Here is a 26,743-nt window from a genome sequence, read left to right as displayed (position 1 = left end):
AAAACATCAAGATATCTGGGATTTAAAATTTTCATGAACTTCATTTAATTTTAAACATTAAAATTAATTCTGCCAATCTTACAAAATTACAGGCACAATATAGTTTGCATTGGACACGTTAGTAAAAATGAAAACTTGATAATTTTAAGATAAGATAAATATACGAATTTATATTTACGGACGTAACCCTTCAATATAAAAAAATTATTGGAAATTTTGGTAGCTATATAATAAACAAACACACATTCCAAATTTAATATGAACGTTATTATGCATATAATTAATGAAAATTTTGATTTTCAGAACTTGTCTTGTCCATTCTTACATTTTTTATGTTTGAACCTTGAAAAGTTTGGCTTTCCAGGTGTTCTGAAAATCACGAAATCAGATTTTTAATAACTGCAAAATATGTAAAAAAAAAAAAATATGCATCTCTTGCAAGCAAAAACTTGAGGTGCTTATGACTGGAAAAATAATATCCTTGCAGCTTTTACTGACTAAATAGTCAAACATCGAAAACTTTAGGAAACTTTTTTATTTCAATTTTTGTTTTCAATGTTTGTTTTTCGGTTTTGCCAACGTTGCCATCTTTGGATGTTCTCATGAAAAATGATTGGCCTTATATTTGAATAGGCAATTGGCCATTTCTTTAGTGCAGGAGAAAGACAATTACTTCTCTCTTTTCTTAATACACGGTTGGGCGAAAACGTTTGTGGAAGAGCATGGGGCAAAAATCAATTTGGGCGAGGGTGCAAACTTCTTGTGTGCCGCTGCTGTTATGCGGGGACAAATAGGCGCGCACACGAGAATAGTATTTCACAGGCCGGCGAGCAAAAACCGAAGGCGGAATCAAAGGCTGCTCCTCCGCAAACGAAACATGAGCCGTCGTCGCTTTGAAAGTGCTAGTGGTGACTACACACACACACACGGAGCAGAAATTTTATTTGCTCGCGAGGATCGCATATCAAATGCATGGAAAGGCGAGATTTTGTTTGCTTGATTGACTCCTCGCACGATTTCCAGCACTCCAATTCGAGTCGCCCGAGAAACACGAGTAGAAAAAATAAACGGAGAGAGAGACTTTTCCGAAATAGATAAAACAAAGCAGAGAGAAAGAGACAGACAGAGAGCGCCTCGAGCTTCTTTTCCTTTTCCGCCGCGCCGCGTTTTGTTTCTGCTCCGTCGCCCTCAGACGCACTTTTTTCTGCAAAACTTTCCGCAATCCCATAAGCATAATCCTTGGCTCCGCAACTTTTCTAATATTAGGGTAATGGTGGTGATTTGGAACAGGAGTAAATTCAACACCTGGTTGACTCAACCAACTTTTTATTGTCACTGCAAAGGGACGGAATTTAAATTTCGTAAAAAAAAGCATTAATTTTTTTCTTTTCCTTAATCAAAAAACCATTCAAGCTTAAATACCCTAAATTATTTTCAAACAAACGTGACAAAATTGACTCTAACAATAAGCTCAAGATAGGATACCAAAATTTCTAGATACTGTTTAGACGAAGATCAAATTTGTATATGCAACAATTTCTATTAAAGTCTATAAGAGGGCTTATCCATGGAGTCTTCAAATCCTATTTAATTTATTAAAATAATTTGACATAATTATTTTAATTTGTTATTTCAATAAAGAAAAGAATAAAGATTTGCAATTTTTCTCGCTTAATGAGAATAAAATGTAATAACGTTGAATTTATGATCAATGTCACGTAACTCGATATGGGCAGTTAATGCCTCTGTGATTAAATAAATAAATATCATTTGCAACTAATTATAGTTGATGATAAGAGTTCATTTAGCAATAATTTTTTTTTTATCTTTTTTGGCCATAGCAAGTATAAAAATTTTTTGTGTCAATATTTATATTGGAAAAAATCTAGGTTTTAAAAATACCGAATGAGACTCTAAATCTATTATTTTTCTTTGGCTTCTTGAGACCCGCCAGTCCTCTTTCGCAATATATTGTTTTATTCATGGAAAACCAATTTAGTGCTGAATGAGCATTCTGTGTTTTTTTTTCCGGCCAGTGGAGTTCACGAATTTGATTGCTTTCCTGGGCTTTGGTTCTCTGTTTATTCTTTCTTTTCAAGTGAGGCAAAAAGTGGCGACCTAATAACATACCTGCACACACGATTTCAGAGAGGGCACGGAGTTTATGCGTGTCTATGATGAGGTTTCATTCAATATATCAGAGAAAGAGAACAAAAGAAAAGCCATTTTTAATATCGCTCCATGACTCAATACAAAATAAATTGCTGCTGGGCTAATAAAACGCAATAAAAGCAGCTCAGCGTCGTGTTTCCCGGTTTTTGCTTTGACTTTTTATGTTTGTGCCGCCTGAATAAACATTTATGTGCCGCCATGTGAGTGGCCACAAGTCAATTTCATGTCTCATGGAGTCGTATACCTGCACACGCGAATATGTTTATGAAAAATAAAATCTTTCTTTAATATTTTCATTTCAGGTTTTTTTTCAAGATTTTGTTACTTAATTTCAAACCAAAATTTATTATGTTCTTTAAAAAAAAAAAAATATGAAGAAAAGATTTAAAAATTCTTAAAAATATCTTGTTAATTTATAAATTTTATTCCATGTTTAAATTAGTTTGAAATAAAAAAAAATGTTCAGAAAAACTTCTGAAATTGCCAGTGGAAAGTTTGCAAAAGAGGCAGTGATTAGCATTTTTGCAGAGGAGCTTAAAAATAAATCATTTTGCAAACGCTCTGCGTCAGCCTCCAGTTATTTATTGATTAACGGAAAGTGTCACGCACAGGCAGCCAAAGCCAAGGGTTGTTTTTTTCTGGCCTGTTTGTTTTTCACACCTCATCCTGTCCCGCCAACTCTGTATAATGCTGTCCATTTTTATTCGCTCTCCGTCTCGCCACCCTGGTCCGTCACAAAAAAGTGCCGGGCAGCGTGCGACCAATTGCAGCCATTATTGAGCGCAAAAAGGATTGGTCCCGACGAATATGGGAAGCAAAATAGAACCGGATTTTCCTGAGCGCCCACCTCGCAAAGTAATGCAAATTTAATTTTTGGCCCCGACTTCCATTATCCGCTTGTGATTTTATTAAGGCGCTTGAATGTCGATTTTGATGGAGAAAGAGAGGCTCCGACCATCATTTGCAGGCCTTTATTGAAAATCAATTCTTTGCAGTTGATGTTCACCGGTGTGATAAAACTGAACAGGCTAAAAAAAATGATAAGAAACAAAAAATTATAATTTTGGAGATGAGTAAGGTAATTTTTACACAGCCAAATTCTGAAAACAATTCATTTTATAATAATTTAATTTCACTTATTAGTAGAATTTTTTTTTATAACGGTAACGCTAAAAAAGTTTTAAAAAATAGTTTTGCAATCTACAATTTTACCTGAAAAAGAACACAAGTTGTTTAGATCAAAACTCCAAGAATTAAAAAAAAAAATATTAAAATAAATAGAACTTTAAAAGTTCTTTTGGAATACATAGCAAAACTTTCAATAACTACATCAATTTGAATAAAATTCAAAAACAATTTGGCTTTTTACTTAATTTCTTATATCAAATTAAAAGAGGGGAGAACTTTCAGGATTGATGTTGCTAACTTATTTTAATCTTTCTCTTGCAATAAACAAGCAAAACAGCCTAGAGTTCAATTAATTCCGCGCAAAATGGAAAAAGTTAGGACTAATTCAATTTGCAGAGCCCTTTGATCTAATCGTTATGACGACAAATTAAAAAAATAAATGCAACAGTCGGTGCGCTGGCGAGACGGCTCTGGTCGTTTTGAAGGGACAAATTGAATTAGTCAAAGGGCAATAACAAAGGCGCCCTCATTCTAAACTCTGAAACTCTGTCCAGTCTCTCTCTGGCGGCACGACGATTTGCTCTTTTAATTAATGACCGTCAATTAAAAAACCCTTTCACACGCAGACGTGCAAAAGAGAGCGGTTTTCAAAAGTGCACACACGCGTTTTTTTCCGCATTCGCCCTTTCAGGCCCTAATTAAAAGAGAGCTGCGGCAGGTATGTAGTGAATGCAAGCGGATTTTTCCCTGCTCTAGCAGCGACTTCAAAGGGCGCGCTGCTGCATTTCTGTGTCGCAGAGCTGCATAAATGCATTTCATTAAAACCGCAAAACGATGCGGCGAATTATGGCGACATCTGCATGCGCGCAACTCCTCGCAATAATACACTAAATTGCAACGTTCAAATGCTAATCAGGAATTAATTCTGCACACAGCGCGCCAATTTAATAGTGCTGTGTTTTGCAGATACAAGTCGCAAGTGAATTATGATTTAATCTGGAGCACTGCGAGCACCTAATCCGAGTTAACTTTACCAGCTCGGCAAATGGCGAGTTTGCAGATAGAGAGAGAGAAACGATGGTAATTCGTGTATGCAAGTAGGATATTTGCACGGGCGGTCTGAGGATTAAGCTGGGACGAGCGGAAAACCACATCAATTTTAACTGGAAATAATTATTCAAGCCGTTAGAGAAAAGTCTTCAAAAAACAGCGTACGTCTTAAAATTGTATGCGTTGTTCTCCCACAATTTTGATAGGGGATGAAAAAAATGCATAAAAATAATAAAAAAACAGCCAAAGAATTGTCTATCTTATTGTTTGGTTTAAAAAGCAAGTGAAGAATATGCATTGTTCCTGTTTACAATTGGCAGTGCAAATACAAATTTTTTTAATTTATTATACTTGTAGATTAACTTATTTTTATTGATTTTCAAATTAACTGGTAAAAAGATCTTCAAAATCTGATCACCAAGCCGATAATTATTAAGCTTAATTTAAATTCATATTTTGGTTTTTACCAAAAGCGGGATTTAGGATTATGGGAAAATCGGTCAAAACTTATGATGCCTTTTCATCGTACTCTTTTACAATTTTTGTTTGAAAATTAACTTAAGAAAAGAAAAGAAAACTTTTCACATCAATTTTAATTTTGAAGTTGGTTGACAATGAGACGAGTTTTGCTGCAGTGGAATGGAAGTTGTCATTTTTTTCCTGAGGAAATATCTCTGTCAATGCGGTAATTCCAAATCCAGCGCGCGAGCGAGCATGTATCAAAATGTTGTGACAGTGATGCCGAAAATGGGCCATCAATTGTGCCCGACGTGGTTCCTTCGCGGCGGAGAAACGTCAGAACGATGGATTTGTCAAACGCAAAGAAAGAAAGCATCACACGCTGTCGCAGCTCGAGCGATAAAAAACGATACAAAAGATTTTCTCGCGACTGCACATTTTTCCATGCAAATTTATGGCGCCATGCGAGTGAAAGCATTGACAAATTCGCCGGCGGATTTTGACGCAGCACAGCCTCATATTTAATACAACCTGCAGTGACAAATCGCATTATCCCCCGAGCGATGCCTGTTAACCTGCACGGGCGTAACGAAAATGTCCGGCGTAGCGAGGAGAAAAACTGACCGGCCGGCAGCGAATGTTGCACAACCGTAAATTTAAATTTTCGGCCCATTTGTCGTGCAGGGGCTTCGCCTCGCAAACACTGCGGCTGCCCTTGTGAATTATTCGCGTTTTGTCGACTGCGGCGGTCATGCAGCAGCTCCGACGCTGAATTTTTAAAACACTCAAAACACACCGGCAACAATGACCCCGACGGCGTCCACCGCGTGAATAATGCAGCCTGCTCGCCACCGTGCAGAGCAGGCCTCCATTATTCACTGCTGTCCTAATGAGAGACACTTTCTGCAGATTCCACCCACTCGTCAGCCCTGGCCTATTAGCGCCGCGGCACGCAAGGGTCTTCTTTTGTGCCCACCGAGGCCCACCTAGATGCCCATTTGGTTGAATAAGATTTTTTTATTGTATTTGAAAACTGAGCATTTTTGCCGAGGCATTTCATTACAAAGCAATTATTCCAAAATCTAAGAAATTGAAATCAGTGTATTGCTGTTACAGGGTTTGTTACGTTTTACGTTATACTGAAAATTTAAGTTTCAAATTTTAACTGAAACTTATAAATTCATGATGACAAAAATTTGTAGTAAAGATGCTTTTTAAAATTAAATTCAATTTTGAGAAAGAGCAAAAGTTTTGAAAAGCTTGCTTTACCTATAAAAATAATTTTAATTTTTTTAATTTCAGCGCATTAAATTTTTTTCTAATTAAAATTTTGCCTAGACGCTAATAGCAGAATTATTCAATAACCTGACCCTGAGAGAGGGGTTTAATTAACTTTTAATTGTAAATTATGCAACCGGTTTAGCGAAGAAGTGATGCCAGTTGCATAGCACTGTAATCTCGACACCCAATCCATCTTGCCGCAATTCTGCCGACGCATACACAAAAACAGGCCCTCCTGAGTGAGTTAATTAATTGTTTTAGACGCGGGCAGGCGTCTGTCTCTAGCTCGCAAGTTTGGCCGGACAGTCCTGTTCATTACGCACCGATGGAGTTATGCAGACAACCAAACTGGTTATTGTAATCATGCCGAGTGCTCGGGACGCGCGCACAACAATAATTCATCGCCGTCCCACGCACTAATTCATCATGGCGACGCACCTGCGAACGCAGACCGCCTGAAATAGCCAAATTGAGTGGCAGGCAGAGGTGCGATTTATTCCGCGCCGATTGTTGTCTCTCGTGGAAATTTTGGGCATTAATTTGTCGACGTTGTGCAAATTCTAATCTTCCAAAATCTAGCTGGTAATTTAATTTCGCATTTAATTAATACCAATCTACTAACTGATTAAGTTAAATAAATTTTGAATAACCATATTTTTTATACGCTTAAAATAAATTTGAAAAGGAATGACTATTTGGATTGAAGACTTTCCATTTTATCAAATTATTTATCGTTGAAAACAATTTATTCTAAAATTATGCTACATTTTCAACACTTAAATTGAATTAAAAGTCGTTTTCTTCAATGTGTGCTTGGCTAACGCTTAATTGCCAAAAGGAACAAGCTACACTAACGAAGAATGGCGCACATGAAAATTCGCCACTGGATTACTTCATCATTCTCGGGGCATGAAAGTATCTGTGGTTAAGCCGTCGCCCTAGCTGCTGCGAAACAATTCTACACGAGCCAATTTCAGAGCGAGCGGTCGAGCAAGCAAGCAAGCAGTCGTGAAGCTCGAAAGTTGGAGGAGGAACAAGGGCGGCACCAACACACTACACCACCGAACATTTCCCTGAAAATGTTCTGCCAACGGCGAGCAGAAGGTCGAGTTCTGGCCGGGGGAACACAAGCAGGAAACGGCGCCGAGAATGTGGCAGCACTAAATGCCGCCCAACATGCAAAAGTGCGCCGCGCATTGTCTTCTCTCCTATTTATATAATCGCAACTAAATAATAAGCAGGGCGCGGCATCCAAACATGCAAAACTGTAAACAACGAAATTCGTCGGCCGCTGAAATCAACAACATAAAATTGGGGCTCGTTTTAAAGTTTGCACGCCAGCAGCGTGTGTAATGAAAATTTAGGGTGGTCGGCCCGGCTGCTCGGCTGAATTGCTGCGAAATGATGTGCGCGCGTTTACGGCCACTAAGTTTTAGAACACAGCCGTCGTTATCGGGTGAATTCGGCTGAATTAGTGAAATGTGCGGGGGTTTTAATTGAACACCAGAATTCCCAAAGAGATCACAAATAGCGTTGAGAATTTGCAGTAGCAAAAACGGAGGAAGGTTAAATTTAATGTGAGGAGACAAAAAATTACATGATGAGCAGGATATTGTTTTTCTTAAACATAACTAACTAAAAAAACTAAAAAAAAAACAACAATTCCAAATTTAAATTAAACTCTCACAATGTATGTAGCTACTGTGATTTAGAAGAAAAAAGACAAGAGACACAGAAATTATAATTATTATCAAAACACCAGGTAACGTAGAGAGATGCGAACTTGCTAGCACATTCTAGGAAAGCGGTGTATTGCCCTATGTATTTGTTTACTTTTGTTATCCTATTCTATCATTCATTGCATTATATGATAAATGAAATTTTATAATCAATTTTATAGCTACCTTTGGTTTTCTTCTTTGGTGCAAAATTAATTTAGGGCCGTTAAATCGTAAAAATATGGGCAAAATTTTCAGAATTTGTGCCGTGCGATTTATTTTCCTGCGTTTTTTTATCTTTTCGCTCGTCATAAACTGGTGGAGCTGCTTGCAATTTAGCAAGTCGTCCGTTTAATGCGCGACCTTTCGGATGTTTGATGTGCCTTACTCGGCGCAGAAAGAGAGAGAGAGAGAGAGAGAGAGAGGAAAAGGTCTGAGGAATATAAAAAGGAGCGCGCGGCGCCATAGCGAGGCATTTGCATATTTCGCCCGTTAAAAAAGCGGCCCGACGAAAAGATCCGCGCGCGCGTTAATTACTTTTCGCAGCGCAGCAAGAAACGACGAGTCGTTTTGTGCAAACTTTTTGCAATCAATACCGTATGCATAATAGCCGCCGGCGGCGGCGCCGCCAGCGGGAGGCTGAAATTGCGGGCACGCCCTTGGCGCGCTAATTTCCCAGGATTCGGCCCCTCGAGGAACACACACATTTTTCCTCTCGCGCAAATTTATTGATGGCGTTAATTTCCTTCATTATGCGCAGCACCAAGTATTATATTTCTACAGCAAACTAGCCTTGCTAATGTCTCGCCCTTAATAATCTCGTTTTAATTAACCGCAAAAGTGATGCATTATGCAACAGCACATCCTCGCCGGCTTGCATTATGGTGGCGCGAAATGAAGTCGAGATCTCAAGATTGCCGAGACCTTGACGCTTAATTAAGGCTTCATTAAAGCTTAATGCCGTGTGTCAACAAGCAAAACAAACGGCGGCGGCGGCGATTCCCACTAGGAGTGAAATTACGAACCACTTCTGGCAATAATTGATGAGTCTTCATTAAAACGATACCCGATCATACAAATAAATCCAATTCCCTGAGAAAACTGAATAAACCCAACTATTGCTTTCAAATAGTTTTCTAATACCTCAGGTTCCAACAAGTAAAAAATATTGGAATGAAATAAAATGGGATTTCCAAATATGAAAATGAAGAGATAAATTTAAGTTCACTTAATAAAATTTTAAACTAGTTTTAAAAATTATATATTATTTTTAATTTTTGAAAAAATATTTACATAACAATGGTAAATATTAAAATAAATTTTGAACAGAATTGTATGGAAAAAATATGTTTTTTTATTCTTCGATTAAAACCTAGTAAAATGAAGATTTAGGACTTCTAGGGATCTCCAAATTTCTCATTAGTTTTTGCATTACAAAAACATTTGGTAAGCTTTCCTTTATTTTTTAATCATTCATTTATTGGCTTTTTATCACTTTTAGTCCTTCGTAGTTTCCCCTTTAATTTGGTCAACCGACTCGCAATTTTCACTTGAGATTCTTTGAACGACCCTCCAATTCCTTGTCGTCCTTCAAAAGCGTGTATATAGAAGAGTTGAAGGCGGAGTTTCCCTTCAACACACGCCGAGGCAATTTTTAAGCTCGGCGTAATTACCTGCAGAATAATTAATTCTTGAGTTGCTTTAATTACGGCCACATTATTGCCTTGGAGATGTTCGCAGATTGGATTAAATGGCTCACGTGAAGTGCATGCCTGATTAATACCGGATAAAAAAGGAGAAAGGAGGGAGCGAGTTTTGCGTGAAAGACTTTTTTGTCTTTTCCCAGAAGAAATCCAGCGCAACTTCTCTCTCAGACTTTTAATTCATTTAAGAGAAGGAGAAAATGAGGAAGTTCATAACCTTTTCCGCTTTGCTCTGTCGCGGAAGCGCCTGTGCTTTTCTCTTCACGGCGAGGATTTATTGTTTCTTTCTTCCTCCGTCGCAAAATAACTCGCGAGAGAAAAGGAATTGCGAAAATTACACGCACAGGACTTTTTGAAATCTCTTTGGATCACGCAGGTGAAAATCGGTTCGCACCGCAAAAGCAATTTCCGCCGAAAGTATTAAGCGAGACGGAAAAAAAGTTTTCTGGGTGGCGGAAATTTGCTTTGTTATAGAGACGCCGGTTTTGCACCTAGGTCGTATTTTTCATCATGTCCGCATGAATATTTCATCATTTGCCGGCTCATCACGATGTAAAAATGCTGCGAAGCAATTTTGCCCTCCCTCCCATTCGCGCAAAGTTTGCAACACGAAAGAGGATCCGTGCTCAAAATTGTGTTTGCAGCCTCTTTATATTATTTGGCGAAACTTTTTAATATTATTAAAAGTACTTAAATAAATTATTCCTTGGCCGCGGGGCTGATGTGTGTGTTTTTATATTTACGCCCTCGCAAAAAGGTGCAATTCCACCGAGCTCGAAACAAAGTTTGGGTATAAAAAGGAGCGAGCACTTTTTATATGGAAATGAAAGAGCACGACTCGCCGCCGTATAATAAAAACTCGTTACATTAATAGATTAAAAAGTAGGCGGGGCCGAAAAATGGAAATTGTAAGTACACGTAACGACGTTAAGTGCAGCGCCGCTCGTTTTGCCTTAATGGCACCGGCCGGGAAACGAATGTCGGAGGGGCTGTTTGATAAGATAAAGTGAGAAGAGCGGCTTGTGAAATGAGATTCTTGACTCGCGAGACGTTGAATAAATGAAAATTCTTTACACGCCGCCTCACATAACCTTAATATTCTTGCAAATTTATCAGCAAGAAAATTGAATAAGGAAATATGAATTCATGCTGTTAGCATTAAATAAAAAATTTACATAGATCAAAATAACTTTCGTAACTTTCAAGTGGATATCAATTCAAATTTACTAAGTAAACGTAAAAAATTTCAAACCAAAGAGAGCAAGAAAATTTATTAAATTAATTCAATTGAATCATAAATCCAAATGGTCAGATCCGTTTACTCTTTCCTGAAATCCAAAATTTGGCACGGACTTCAATCTTTTGATACCACAAATTAATCCCACCACGTCGCAGGATACCTCGGCTCGGCAGCGTATCCGGTGGAAAAACTTTTAGGACTGACCAAATGAAGTTTCCTCCCCTAAACTAGCAATCGTGGGAGGGTCCGTGCGGCTGTATTAAGTTTTGGGGCAAAACTCCACTTCTTCAAGCGCACCTTTGATCTAATCCAAAATCGATCGGATCGCTTTCAAAGAGCGAAAGCCAATCTGCGGGCGAAATTCGATCTGCCCCTAATTCGCCCCTCCGCACTCGGGGTGGGTCATCGCCTTTCTTTCTTCCGGGGGCTAATAGTTTGCATAGCCCGTGGCCCGCCGGCTCGCGGAGTGATTAATGAGCAGAGACGTCAGCCGCTTGTAAGTGGATTGTCTGCGGCTGAAGTATTATACACGTACACGTCGCGTAACAAAGTCGCTTTCGGGCCGGCCCAATTTCGCGGTAGATCGCTCTTCGACCTTCTTCGCTGGCAACAGATTCAATTTCTCCTCTCCACCCGTGGCCTGTCAACGCAGAAAAAGTAATTAGATTCGACTTTGGCTGCCGCTTTTTGCTTCCCTGCTTCTTTTTCTTGGCGGCGACAAAAAGTAGCGGCGCTCGAAAAAGAGAAACTCTTCATCATCGTCCGCAGTAGTTGGTTTCGCTTCTTTTCCGCCGGCCTTTTCTCACTCCGCCGACTAATGCAATTTTGTTTTACAAGTTCCACCCGAGCGAGAACAAAATTCAATTTCGCCCCTGAAAAATGGCGTGCTGGCAGCCACTCATTTACTCAATTGAACTCGCCAAACTCGAGGCACGTCCGAATTTGCCCGTTTTTTTTTGTCCGCACCAATTGGGCCAATTGACAATTTGCTTTCCTAAAGCAAGCGACGCTGCGTCAAAAAGTTAATTAGCGCGGCCTGGTCAATATTTGCTGATTGATAAATTTCATTAAGAGAGGAAAAGGGACAGAGAAAGTAAACACAAATTCGGGTGTGTTTGCCCAAAGTCAGAATTTCCTGCCGAATTTAAGAGAAAATTGCTACTTTGAGAAGAGGAAAGTTTTGCTACATGTTAATGAAAACTGTTTTCACTAAACTCTAATTAATAAAGAAGAATATTAAAGGGGAATAACTTATTGTAGGGAAATAAATCTCCACTATCTACCTGTGAGTTTTAAATTTTGATTCTCCTGCATCACTTTAAAATAAAACAACACATTTGATATGATTGTTATTGTTTCAACGTGCATCAAATGTCAAAAAGCTCTTGGAAAAATATCTTCCTAATTATTATTAAAATTTTTTCCAAGTAAACAACATTTGCATCTAAACAATTTTGGTCTCGGTTCAAAACTGAGCCGCCGTGCAGCTTCTGAAATAAAAACGTGCAGTGAATTGTAAACGTCGGTGGAAATCCATCACGCGGAACGTGTGTCTAGACCTGAAATTACTCGCGGTGACAACATGGCTCGCGACGAGCGCAGGGGAATAATGAATGGCAGACGCAAATCAAGATTGACGCTGAACCAGTAGCGTTGCACCAGAACCTCTTCAGGCTTAAGCGGCAGCAATTCAAAGTCCTACACGAAACAACCATTATTTAATTAACCCGCTCTCGGCTAATAAACACGCTCTCAATATAAACACATTTACGCAGACGAATGCTGGAGTAGCGCAGATTAGAGCGCGACCCTTTGCCTAACGCTCCCCGGAGCGCTTTTGCGTCTACGCATCCCAAATTTTATCTCGCGCCTCTCCTCATGCAATATTCATATGTGCACATGCAAAACGCCGACACACAAGGAATATTTATCAAAAGTTTCAGCTTCGCCTGGGCTGAGAAAATTTTCGCCAAACAAAACATGTTCCCCCCCCCCCCCCAAATTTCACTTCCGAATTTTATATCAAAAGAACAGTAAATAATAACAATGTAATAATTTTATGGAATTATTTTCCTATTCCTATCATTCTAATTGAATGACATTTATACCTGACAAAAAGTAATTAAATCTTTAAATTATTTTCTACCGAATATTTTGAAACACTTAATATGAACTTCATGTAATTTTTTTATAAATTCTTTTCAAATTTGTTTAAAAATAAATCCAGGGATTAAAATTGACTTTAGGAATGGGATAAACATTGAAAAAAAATACAAGTTGATCTTTTTGGAGCCTGTATATAAAAAATATATACGCAGGCTTATCCCGGACCTCGAATTTATATTTATTTGCGACGGGTCGCACTATGGCTGGGTTTGTTTTGGCCTAACATGAAATTCGTTTCGGTGCGGTGTGAGACTGTGGCGGCTGCAAACGGGCGGATGGATGGAAATGTAATGTAATGCGCCGCGCGTATTGCTAAATGCTTTTCCCACCCCCGTGCGCTGTTTTGAAATCCCGTAATGGGCTTGCTTCCATAAAAGCTCTCTCGTCGCGTCTTTGGATTTAGCGACACAATGGAAATAACGATCACGTTCTGCGTTTTCCATCTTCTAAAATGTTGCGGATCCCAGCAGATGAAATTGAAATATTCCGCAGAGATACAATTTGCCCACTTTGAAAATAATACACAACGATTTTAGAATCGCGAGTTTATGAGCAGTAAAAGTATTGATTCATATCAGAGGCATTCTTGTTTGCATAAAATTGAAAATCAAATTTTGAAGTATATTTTTTTCTGAAGAAATTCGGTATTATATGTCCTTTTTGAATTTTTATAAGCAAGAAAACGTTAATAAAACAGCTGAAAGTTTTATAATTTTAAGAGATATTCGAGTTTCAGAAATATGAAATTATATTTTTGTATGTGGAATAGCATTGTCAGTGTCAGTGCGTAATAAAATCACTATCAGACTCTGACTCGGAGTTGAAATTTTCAAAACAAAAAATTATTCAATCAATAAACTTAACAGTAAATAATTGCTAATCAAGCCTGATATAAAACATAAAAAAATTACTTTAGCAAGGGTTAAAAGAAAATTTATCATCAGTGACCGTTTTTAAACCAAAGTTGGATAAATTGCATTGGATTTAAGAACAAAAAGTGACGCACCCTGTTTTATACCTTGAGGATTTAGGAGCAAATCGAAATTTAAGGAGGAAAATCCCTCCCATAATGAAATCTATTCATCATCAGGCGACCCCAAATCGTGATAATGAGAGCACTCGATTCTCTTTTTTCCCTCTTTAATAACCCGCTCTGACGAATGAATCAATAAAACAAAAAAAGATGAAGTCTTTCTCTCTTCTCTCATTCCACCACCCATTCATCGGCGAGGCCGCAAGGTGGGTGCAGAAATCCAATTCGTCGCGAGCGTTGATTCGGAACGGATTTCGGTGAAAGCGGCCGGAAAATTTCGCCTCTCGTCTTTCTCCCTTTCGTTCAGAGCAGCGAGGCCATTTTGCCCGCACTTCCTGCCCTTTGACGACTTTTAATTTGCTCGGCCGGTGCTCATTTCGCAGCTCTCAAAGTGCCTTCCCTTCTTTCTTGGACACGCCGTGTCCGTCTCGGCGGCTCGTTCGAGTGTTAACTCTGCAGTTCATTATCTGACATCTCTGCCTTTCACGGCGCGTGTCGTCGCCTCGGCCGGCGCGAAATTAATTTAACAAGCAAGTAACATCACACGCTGCAACCACCGGCTGAGCTGAGACGACGCCAAAGTGCTCCCCGTCCTCACCTGAACCAGAGAGAGATTCTCAGCCCTTGATAATCTAATTAAAATTTTCCCTCTCCTCCGGTTTAATTTATGTGCCAGACTTTATGCCCCCGTTCTGCTGCAACTTATTAGAAGAGCGAGCACAAGAGCGCACGGAAATTAGCCTCTTTGCATTAAATTTTCTCCCAAACTCAGCAAATTGGGAAAAAAAGGGGGGATTTCAAGTGCGCTTGTCAAACTTTTGTACCAGTTTGCATTTTATTTCGAATGAATTTCAAGAGGATACCCACTTAAAAATTTATAAGTTTTAAGGAGGTGCTCGTGTGGTAATGAACTATAATCGGGGGAAATTTTTTATGAAACGTTTCTAATAAAAGCTTAATATGTTTCGTCAACAACATTATGAAACAATTTGGACAAATAAACAATAAATAATAACATATTTTAAGTTCCAGCTCATTCAGTTCTTCCAATCTGATGACTTGTTTCAAAATGTTAATTACTCTAAATTTTTTATAATGTTAAAAGAAAATCATCAAAATTAAGCCATTTTCTTAGCAGAAGCCTAATATGGCGTGTATGAAATATGAATATTACGTGTATGAAGTGCTTTTAAAAGATTTGAAATTTTCAAACTCATGTAATAGTTAGGCCAAACATAGTGAGCAAAGGTTTTTTTAATGAAACCTGCACAACCGGTGTAACGCCAGAGAAAGGAATTTGATAATGTAATAAAATATAAAATTTGCGTAACCAATTAGGAAATTTCACTGCAATTCCTTTAAAAGGAGCTAAATCCATAGCCGGTCTAGTAGCAAAAGAGCTATATAGCATTATATTTATTTTAAACACATGATTTGTTACATGGGAGCCAAAAAATTGAGGTCAATAAAAGACCAATTACGTTAAAATTGCAAGCTTGTTTTTTTCAGGTATACAAATCAAAATTTGAAGTATTAAAAACTCTAAGTGAATTAATATTAATTATTTTTAATATTTGATAACATTTAATGTATAAAATAAATTTTTATACATTAAATATTGGAAATATTCTAAAAATAAAAATATTTTTGCAGCTGTGACTAAATATTGCTTAATAAATATTTGCTTAATTTATAGTAAATCCTTGACTCATATTTTTATAGTTTTAAGAGTCGAATTGTTTTCCAATTGCGGTAAACAATTACAATGTTGAATTAAACTCATTTACGATATTTAAGGATTATGTTTAAAACAGACGAATTATGTAAATAATCTTTATCGATTGGCTCATAATTAGAATTCAACCCTCAACTTTTCCATCAAACCGTCTAGATCATAGGAGGGGTGAATGAGAGTCATGTCTCCTTCGACAACCGCCGCAAATATGCCCGATTCACAATACTTTCTCTGGGAAAGTGACGTGTGTATAATTGGTTTTCAAGTGATCACTTGTCAAACAGTCATTATGATAATAATCCGCCGGGGCAAAAAGCTTTCGCCGTAATGAGCTCGGTGGGCGAACAATGCATAATGGAATTGACGGCCGGAATTAGGCTTCGGCCGCTCGATATTGAATAATGAGGGGAATCTCGGCCGCCCCTCCCCCCGTCGCCCCGGCTGAATTTCACATGAATTAAACAGCAGCCCTAATCAAAATATCGGACGAGCAAAAAGCGCGCGAGCCGGACCGCAACTCCCGGCGGAAGCCCCTAATTGTGAGCTACTGTGTGAAGAATAATTGTGAATTGTTGGAGTGCAGCGCCCTCATGAATTACGAACGCCGAATTATTATTCTCTTTGTGTCGATTCATTAGCTTGCCAGGGATTACTGCAGTGACAATGCCCGCTTTTAATTAACGCACGGCCCGCTTTCACTAAATATCCGTTAATGCCCCTGGTAAACCTGGAAAGGCCGGATCGTACCTCGGGGACGCCCAACGGACACTTTTCCGGCACGCGACCCGCTAAACTTCCTCCACTGCCCAAATGAAATTCTCTCTTTATTTTTTGCAGACTGATTGTGAGATTTACAAACACAGATTGTGAGAGCAAAAAAGCTATGCCCAATAAAGAACACTTGGAATTGAAGATTAAAAAAATGATTTCCAGCTGCTTTTCTTTCAAGCAAACTCTATTGCAATTTAAAAATAAATTGGATCATGATAATTAGTAGCCATTAATCAAATAAACATATGAAATAAAAAATAAAAAATATTCATTTAATTATGCATATAAAAACATTATTTTGGAGGTATAAACCAATTTGTTTTAAATGAAATGAGCATATCATTAATCAGGTTAATTCTTTTGACGAAAATAAAACCACAGGATGCCCAACATTGTGTTTTTTTATAAAAAGAAACTCAATATTTTAAAAAATAAAATTTTTCCAGTCTAAAAAAATTGTTTTCACCGAAAAATTTATTGAATTTTACTGGCGATGCTTTAATGCATTTTTATCATTTTTAAGAATTGACCTGCAATTTTTTATGTTAAACTGAACCAGAAGTTGAGCATGATATTAGTGAACGGCTGCATCATTATTGTTCTATCACTCCTTATTTTCACTTTAAAAATAGTAGAACAACCGACTTGTTCCAAATAAAGCTTGTCTGGAAATGCAAATACTTTTTGCAGCGTCAAAACGCAATTTTATTCTATATGAAGAATCAGTCGAGTAGACGCTTTACAGGAACGTGCAGTCAGCCGGAGGGCGCGTGGGCGGCGAGGTAATGCATTTGCAGAAAAGAGCTCGGCGGCTGCGGTGGGCAATTAGTCTGGGCAGTAAGTGCTCTGCGGGCCAAATAATGGCCTGGAATAATGACTGGGGAGGCCTTTTTGCGTCCATTATTGTCGCGGGCAACAAAAGATGCAAACAACGTCTTGATTCTGCCTTTTTCGCCGCACACGCGCGCATCGACCGCCGACAGCAAAATTTATTTTTGCCCGTGATAATAAAGCAGCGACTCGGCGCGCGCGCTCGCGTATATTAAATAATAAAAGTTTTTATTTTGCTCATTTGGCCCGCGGCTATTACGCGCCGAGCGCAGATAAAAGACACTTTGAATAAAACATGCGAGCAGCGCCCATTCAAACGTCGAAAAATTTCAATTTCACCCCAGAAACAGCTTTTTACTCGCCTGCTTTCAGTCGTCGCGAACTCATTCGGTTTGTTTTTCCGCTGCGAAATGTGCGTGGCTGGCTTCGGGCCTTCGTGCGAATTCCATTCAGCCAGATTCCACCAGAAACAAAAAACCTCGCCATTTATTTCCCCCATATTTTCAGCGCCGAGTTTTGTTGCGCAAGATGAAAATGCTCGGGAAATTCCATTAAAACGTGAACGTGAGGATAAAATATTTTTGCTCAATTTTGAAATTCTGGAGACTGGATGCCATTATTGTTCTCAGAATTTATAAAGAGTGTAGAATCCTGTTGAGAGATTTGTATTTCATTTGATCGTCAAAATTAAATTTAAATTTAACAAACGAAAAATTTGAGAGACTTGAAATTCGAATGATAATTAAAAAATATGAATGATGATAACAAAAGGTGGAAAATTGAATATGGATGTTTTATGCAATTTTTTTACAGTTGTCAAGAACCTTGATCATCGAAGTATGTGCAAGAAAATTAAAAATATTTTTAATTTTTGATGAAAAAATTATTTAAGATATTTAAGTTTGATATCAAAATAATTTAATTCTTTATACAGGCCTTGGGACACAGTAAACTTCGGGAGGTTGAAAATTTTTAACATTAAAAACTCTGGCCGGAAAGATTATCCTCAGGTATACTTATTTTGACGAATTATAAAAAATTTGAATGAAGTCGTAAAAAATTGGAAGGACCTGAAAGAACCAAAAAAAAGCAAGAAAGATATTTAATCTCATTATAATACTATTTATAAAAAACACACGTTTTTGTAACTTTTAAGGATTCAAATCTGTTGAAGATATAAATATTTTTTTCTGTATAACAAGCGTCGTGTTCAGTTTCAAAAATAGCTCGTCGAGTGCAAAGTTTCGCTTTCAAGGCGCCCTCGAGCGATTTATAACGGGAATTTAAGAACACGGTCGTACTCTAATTGCAAGTCTCAAGAGCGCTACAAGAGCATAGTTGCGAAGAAAAATGCCGAGGCACGATCGAAATGCAAGAAAAAAAAGTTGGAGCGCAAGTGTTTGTGTCACTCACCACTGCCATACAAATTTTGGTGCGGCGACCATAGCTCGGTGAAAAGACCCAATCAGAGCCTCAAAGCTGGAAAGGAAAAAGCAGATTGCCCAGAAAGGAGACGAGAAGAAGGTCCGAGAAGAAAGCTGGGATTTGATCCCTGCGAGTGCGGCGTTTGCTTCTTTCTTTGGTACTTTTTATACTCCGGTAGCAGATTGAATTTCTTTAATGGAGCCAATACATCGGCGAGAAAAACAAAGGCCAACTTTATGTAGTTGCAGAGCTGGTCCGGTTTGCGTAACATTTTTTCAATTGGCTCCAGGGGCTCATGCATGGAGGGTTATTACTCAGCACACAGAGAGAGGAAAAAGAAAGAAAAGGAGCTCTCATCAGAATTTGGAGCGACCAACAAGGAGCTGTGCCTTTGTTATACTTTTCCCTCCTTTATGTATGCACGCGAAAAATCTCTTGACAAAGAAGGGAGCTTTCCTTCTTGGTGAGATATTGCGTGAGGGTCGGGATGAAACAGGCCAAATTATCTTTCCTCTCTGCAGTGTCTTTCCTCGAGATGAACCTCTGCTTTCCTGCTTTTTCTTCAGCTGGAGAACAAAGAAAGTTTTGCGTTGGAATTAATCAGCAAAATAACTTTCTTTCCCCGCACGTTATCACTGAAATTTTGATCCCGTCGGAGCTGCTGCTCGTCGTTGTCTGCGAAGAGCCAATATTTATTAGTGCCCCGCGGGCTTCGTCAAATTTCAAGCTCCATTGTCGTTGCGCCACAAAAAGCACCGCATTTGAAACTCGCGACGACGTGACTCGGCGCTTCCTTCGCCTGAAAAATTAGCAGAATTGATTTCATAAAGCAACAATGGCGAAGTTCTCCTCTCTCTGGGCGCCATTGTGCGCCTCTCTGACTTGTCTCGCCCGAGGTAACGTCTTAATTAAGGCAGGAACTTTGAGGAAAAAATGGCCGCCAAGCTCCACCTTTCCGCACACCCCCGAGTGCGGATGACAATCGTTTGAAGCCGCTCAAATAATTAGCATCCATCCGCAAATTATTTGACGGAGCGTGAAATGCTTTGATCCGTCGACGCAATAATAAATCACAGCCTTTGACCGCTTCCCAGAATTCGCAGGTCGATCAGAAAGGGGCAGCGAGTGGCCGCCACTGCAAAATATTATTTACCTTGAAACGCAATCTTCCCATCAAATTGATTGTAAACAAAGACAAAAGAGACCGTCCCAAGGGCAAATGGCTTTTGCTCTCTATCCAAGCTCGACAGAGACGCAACGTGGGTATAACTTTTATGAACTCTGATGAAATCTCTTTCTTTCTTTCTTGGAAAGTGCAATCGAGCTGATTTGAGGCACGTAGAAATCGCATTTAATGATTTTTAGTGTTTTTACGGCAGAAAGACAATTTTCAGTAGATATCAGAAAGCAGACAAAGATATTAAAAGTGTAGAAATCACTGTTATTAAAGTATATTCAATTGCAAAATAAAAAAATTGAATTTCGTAAAGATTAAATGTTGATTAAAAAGGATATAGCACTGTCCTATTTAAAGAGCAAATTAAATTCCATGTAATGAATGTCTAGATTATTATCCATGCAATCAGAAAAGTTCATAAGACTGTGGAAAAGAGAAAGCGAAATTGCCAACTCGCGATAGACAGGCTAATTTAAAGTTATGCAACCGTTCGGTCCCAGGAGCGTTGCGGTACAGCATAACTTTTACTGGTCGGACAGCTTGTCAGTCTCGCTCGTTGTTCCGGAAACATATTGTGAAAGTAGTGCCTCCGATGGGAATGAATTATTTTTATCTCAAAGCCGCAAATTTAATTTAAATTTAATCGGGATGCAACAAAAACTCAATTTTTCCGGATTCTGGTTTGACCCTGGGCTTTTACTCCGATTCCCACGGCACACCTCGAATGTACGAGGAGATTTTTAAAAGCCACTAAACGCAGACGTCGAAAATAAATAAAATAAAGGCTGGCTGTACAAACAGCGAAATCCTCCGGGGGAAAGGGCGGAAAAAGCTCGACCAATAATCTCTCCGAGGCTTATTTGCCAGCCGACATCCTTTTGGTGTTAAATGTCATTCGGGAGCGGTGGAAAAATACGTACAGCCGCTCGTCAAATATTGACATTAAGATCCAATAGAGCTTGTGACAAACCGTCGCTCGCTCTCTTGTTTATTATATTGGCGGCGAATCGATCTGATTGTCCGTGACTTTTTTCAAAGCGAAAACGAACGTGCCCCGCGCCTCCAATTGACGCAAATGGCTTGGCAAACACTGCCAGCTCTTCTCTCAGGCACGCTCCCAGATTTCACTCTCTACACAGTACGAGACGGAAATTTCAATCTTCCTTTTGTACGGACACGGCATGTTTAAGAGTAAATTGTTTGTCTCTTTAGATCGCAAAAGCCTTCATGAAGCAAAAAATCTTGCTTGTAAATTACAGAGGAAAGAAATTGTTTTAAATAATCAATAATTGAAGGCTCTTAATTTATACCATTAAAGCGGAATTTATAAAAGAATATTGAGGTAAAAATAGCTTTGAAAGTTCCTTGAACAAAAGACTTAATTTTAATATCACGCTTTGTACAAGAATTTTTTTCTAAAATCGCTTGAATCATTACGTTTTGTTGATGTCCTGAAATTTATCACATCATTAAATATATTTTTGCATGGATTATCTCCTACTGTATCTGTAATATTTTTTTTTTAGTGGAGTTAGCTCGCAGTAAATGAGATAAGACTGTTTTTCATAGTGCATTTTTTTACTGCAATTACCTTTGAGAGCGCAAAAAGATGCTGCAACGCTGCTTTGCGACTGGTAAACGCTTCTTCTTTCCACCCGGCGAGCAATCCATTAAAGGCCTAAGCCGCACAAAGAAAGAAAGTTTGCCAGAGCGGGATTAAATTTTTGCCCTCCTCTTTCTGTTTTTTGTTTCACGCTCTCCCTCCACCCCCGCCGTGATCAATTGCTTTTCGATGAGACGAAAAAGATTGCCAGTTAAACATAGTACAAAAAGAGGGACATATTTTTTACCCGCCGGATGATTTAGCTGTTCTGCAGGAAGTTTCGCTCTATTTATTCGTGATTTATTATGTTTGATGTAGTGGCGGAGTGGCGTAATGCCCGCCCGCCTGCTCCGATGTTCTCGCGAGCGAGTGAGAAAGTAGTGCTGCTCTCGTTCGCCTACCGCCGCCAATTCTCACGCTCGTCCTCTGCAATCTATCGGTGTGTATGTGTGCCAAATATCGACACAGGGTAAAATGAGCAAGAGTGTGCGGTGATAGAAATATTGCACGATTGGCAAAATTTTCGCTCGCTTTGACGATTCCACCGAATTTGGATTATAAATCACTAATCCAATTATTTCATGTCAAAAATTTGACTCATTTTCTGGAAAAATTTATCCATTTGTATAAGAAAACTTTTTCCTATTCATCACTGCTTCTTAAAAAAAATCGTTTGTTAAAATCAGGGTCATTTTTTAAATATTAAATTTCATTTTTTATCCATTTGATTTTTTTTTAAACTCAAGTCAAAAGCAAAAGCCCAAATTTTTTTTATCAAGGTGGTTTTTCAATTGAGCTGATTTTATTTTTAATTCTACAATTATAAATTATTTTAAACTGAATTTTCCACTCTTTGTAGTTTTTTTTTGTGATGGCTGTTAAAATGTTCCTTCAAAAACTTGTTTCGACAAGCGAGAAGTAAAAACTTGGCTTGTTACAGGCACCTTTTCTCTTTTTTTCTCTCTCCGCCTTTTCACCAAAGGGTTCGGTCTCGGGTGAACGTCTGCCGACTATTTGTTCTGCATCGCGAGTGAGATGGATAGATATTTTGCATAACGACGTGTCTCGTTATACTGCGAGGCAAACGACGTGGTTTGTACTAGTTTTTTTTTCTTAGGCGAGTGCGTTTGTGGGTGGAGGCATGAATAATAGGGGTCTGATTGATTGATGGCCGCGTGCCTCCGCAGGCACGCTGAAATAAACACTCTGGAGCCCCGCAGGGATGGAATTGAAAATGCTTTTGGGAAATTGGATCATGTGCATTGCAAAGAGTTAGTAAACAAACTGCCTTCCGGTCAGGTGGACTCTTAACATTTTATATTATAAATGAATTTTTTTCTAGTAAATGAGGTGAAAAATAAAATAATTTTTTTTTATTTGTTAAGTTAAAATTTTTAAATAGCATGATAGGTTTTTTATGGAATGCAATAATATTTTTTTTAATCTTTTCGTTAATAATTACCCCACTTTTATTTTTGTTATTCCTTTCATCAAGGCTCTCTTTGTAAGAACAAAAAAAACTGTGGATAATTGTTCCGGGTAAGCACAGAAGCAATGGTGAAAAGAAATGTCGGAGGGCAAGTTGGGTCTGCCTGCTGTTCTCTATTCTCTCTCTCTCGATCCGGCGGAGAGCGGCAAACAAGCTGCAGCCTTATCAGGCTATTGCCATATTATCAACTCGACTCTCTTCGAAAGCACCGAATGAACACATTTCATTGTTTATCTAGCAGGCAGTAGTTGCCTGGAAAGAGACACGGAGATAGGGTTTTCCTATCGCGAATTTTTGCTCTCTTTCATTTCGCCCTCTTTGTTCTCCGCTCTCTTTTCTGTCTTATCTGCACGTGGAATCCTCTGCTCTTCCCTTTATTTCCCTCCTCTCCGCCGCTAAACAAACACACAGGCTGCACAAAGGCCCTGATGACGTCAGCCAATAATTCACCCTTTAATATAATGTCACCCCCGTCCGTCTATATATGACAGAATGACAAGAGCCGAAATGAATTCCACGCAGCCCGCCGCCGCCGCCGCCGATATGGTAGTTAGCAATGTCGTCCTTCGCCACTACTGACGGAATATTATGTATGCTCGCAAATGATTGATCTCTCAAAGGGTCTCTCTCATGTTAAATGGCCGAGCCCTTCCGCTTTCCAAATAGGGCTTTGACGTGGATTAGACAGACTTAATCACGAACTTTGACTAGGAAAAGTTTCGCTACACCCTGAGCTAGTTTTATTAAATGTCCTCTTCAAAAATAAAACTTTGAAATTTGTTCTCTATTTTTGTGTGCACATTTTGTACCCTGAGGGTAAAAGATAATGTTCTGCTAATCGAACAGCGGCCGAATCAAATCAATGCTTTAAAAAGAAGAGAATTTAAAAATCGATCAAAGAGTTAAGGAAATTCTAACGATGAGGCACCTTTTTTTTATCTCTTTTTTTATCTCTTTAGTATTAAAAAATTGTGATTCGTCAAAGAGTTTATTTACTTTCTTCTTCTGAACGTTACCACTACCTTGATTAATGTTACAAAACTTTCACACTCTTGGAATTCGTATCGTCCCAAAATGATAATTGAAACAAGAAATTCACAACGAACAGCGGCTCACGTCAGAACGGGAGCAAATATCGAACTGGCAAAATTCGCCAGCACCGCTGGTCGTGACAAAAGATTGCAATTTTGCGGAGCACACACTCACGTGGTGAATTGTCGCATGTATATCGGACTGGGAATTGAGTTCCAGTCCGTCCGTCCGCTCGCTCGCGTTGACAATCGACGCGAATTCTCTCGGTTGGCGCACAAATTGAATTTCCAGTGTTTTGCGTCGGGCCGTAATTGACTGTCGTTCTGATTGGAATAACGCGAATTGGATCGGCGGCGGCCACTGCAGCTGCAGAGCCCCGATGATTAGTATTCACGGCGTGCCGCTTTTGCATAAAATATATCGAGCGGCATTAACGTGAGTGTGCATAAGCAAATGCGAATCCGAACAGATAGACCTGCAATGACGTATTCGAGTGAGCGTGTTTGTTGTTTTCATCAGAAAATCAATCGGCCGATGCTGATTCGCCACCATTCCTTTTGTGTCCGTCGCTCCTAATGGCTCCTCTGTTTCTGCACTCGGACAATGGACTTCCTAATAATGAGACAAACCGAGACGGCAAACAATCGGCCGCCAGGTTTAATTAAATCCCAAACAACGAACGCCAGTCTCTGATGGGCTATTATTTTGGAAATGGTTTTGCGGCCAGTAGAGGAAATTAAGCTTGGTATTAGTTCTGATTTTGGATTTACGCCATGCCAACCGTCAGACCTTGGTGGTTGTTCAAATATTGGCTTTCGTTAGATGAAAATTTCCAAAAATATTTGAAAGGAATATATTGTGCTTCGATATCCTCTTCTAAAATATTTTTATTGCGTTTCCGTCTAATATTTTTGTTATAAAAATAAATTAAATCTTACTACTAGCCTTTTTTTAAATTTTATTGAAGGGTTATTAAGGAAATGAGCAACATAAGTAGCACTGTTAAATGCATGAATTTCTCTAAATTAATTAATTTGCAAGTGATCAAAAGTATAATTTAAGTTTTTGTAGCGTATTTTAAGCCTAAATAAATATTTAAATAAATTCAAGAGACAATAATTTATAAAAGTATAGAATTTTCTTTCAGTGCAAATTTATTTTCATGATGAATATTTTGTTTTTCCTCTATATATTTTGCAAAATGTAAATATATACATAAAAAAACTATCCACATAATTGACCAATTTTCCTCCAATCAATTCCATTAATTTCCAGTAAGTAATGCTAGAGAAAGAGCAAAATGGTGCCAGTGGAATTGACTGTTTTTGCACCAACAGCTGATTAATTAATTTCTGCTAGTTAATCGGCAGCTAAATTTAGATTAAGAGTTAAAGTCAATAATGTTTTCGTGAATTTTGTGAATTTTTGAACTGCCCAAACGGGTTAATGGAGATAATCAAATATTCCAACGGCAACATTTATTTCAGAACCGAAACACGCCCTTTGATTTCGTGACTGTGAGTGCAGATTATATGTATTTATCTGCAAATTCAGCCTCTCTTGCCATCACGAGTAAATCAAATTTGATCGCTGCGGTCATGGCAAAATGGTATGTGTACTCTCAGCAATCCCAGTTTGCTCAAAGGTTTGTCTGCTGATGGAATGCGCTCGTATGTGTGTGTTTATTTTAAGTTTACAGCTGAGGGAAGGCGCTAGAAACGGTCCCGTGGGAATCGCAGACTGCGAACAAGCAAATAGCTGTGTAGTCCGCGCGCTTGTGTGTGTTTGCAAGGCTTGCTTTAAATGTATTTATGAACGAGCAGTGAATTATGCACTCGCATTACGCTTGCGTTATTTAGTGTGTCGCCGTCAAAAGCGACGCATTTAAATGGATGGCGGCAGCCGAGATGGGAAATTAAGATTGTCAGGCCTGTTTATTGTTTCGCTGATAAACCACGGGACGTCTGCTCCCGCCGGATTTCGGATTTCATCTGCCGAGATGACGAAGCCCAGATTTGGATGGGGAGCTAAATGCCCAAAAGCGCTTCAAAACTGTCTGGGAAAATTTTATCTCTTAATTGAAATTTAAAGTATAGAGATAACATTCAAAATTAAATGTAAATTAAAAAATACATTCGTTTAAATATATTAAAAAAAAATAATAATAAAAATTTTATTTATTCAGGATTTGACAATTTGACACAAACATTAATGTTAATCATATTTTCAGATGAAAGAAAATTATAATATGAGCAACTTCATCTTCAACTTTGATGGCAGAATGCGAAACAATCCGCTTCTCCCACATATACAATCAAAAGGCTCACACACACACAATGATTTCGCTTTCACTGCAGAGCAATTCGAATTGAAAAGCCAATTTTATTTGCTCGCAAACAACATTGAAAAGGCCCATTCCGCCCGCATGCCTCTCCTCTGACAACGTCAAAAGTCGTTCACAAACATATGCACGCACACAAAATGCATTTATACAATGTTTTTATTGAGCTAGAAAGAGAGAAATAACTCCGTGCAGTAAAAAAGAAATTGCGGATTCAGATCCATTTCCAGCGTAAAAAGAAGAGAAAAAGTAGCGAACAAAAGACCGAGATAATTGCTCGATTTGCGGAGCCGCGAGAGGTGCGAGAGAAAACCGGTGCCGACACCAATTTAGACGCGCCATTTCAGCCGCGTAATTTTCACTCGCTCCTTTTTGCCGAATTTGCGACG

General features: G+C 38.7%; 1 protein-coding gene across 3 annotated transcripts in view; it reads left to right on the top strand.

The window, feature by feature from the left end:
• Positions 1 to 26,743, top strand: part of LOC132197012 (cell adhesion molecule Dscam2) — a 120,258-nt gene that overhangs the window by 853 nt on the left and 92,662 nt on the right. The gene's annotated exons all lie outside the window — the stretch shown is intronic.

The sequence above is a fragment of the Neocloeon triangulifer genome, unplaced genomic scaffold (genome assembly GCF_031216515.1).
Source record: "Neocloeon triangulifer isolate White Clay Creek 2 clone unplaced genomic scaffold, ASM3121651v1 ptg000012l, whole genome shotgun sequence".
Lineage (NCBI taxonomy): Eukaryota > Metazoa > Arthropoda > Insecta > Ephemeroptera > Baetidae > Neocloeon > Neocloeon triangulifer.
The sequence above is the reverse complement of the archived record's forward strand: the minus strand, read 5'-3'. Positions and strand labels throughout refer to the sequence as shown.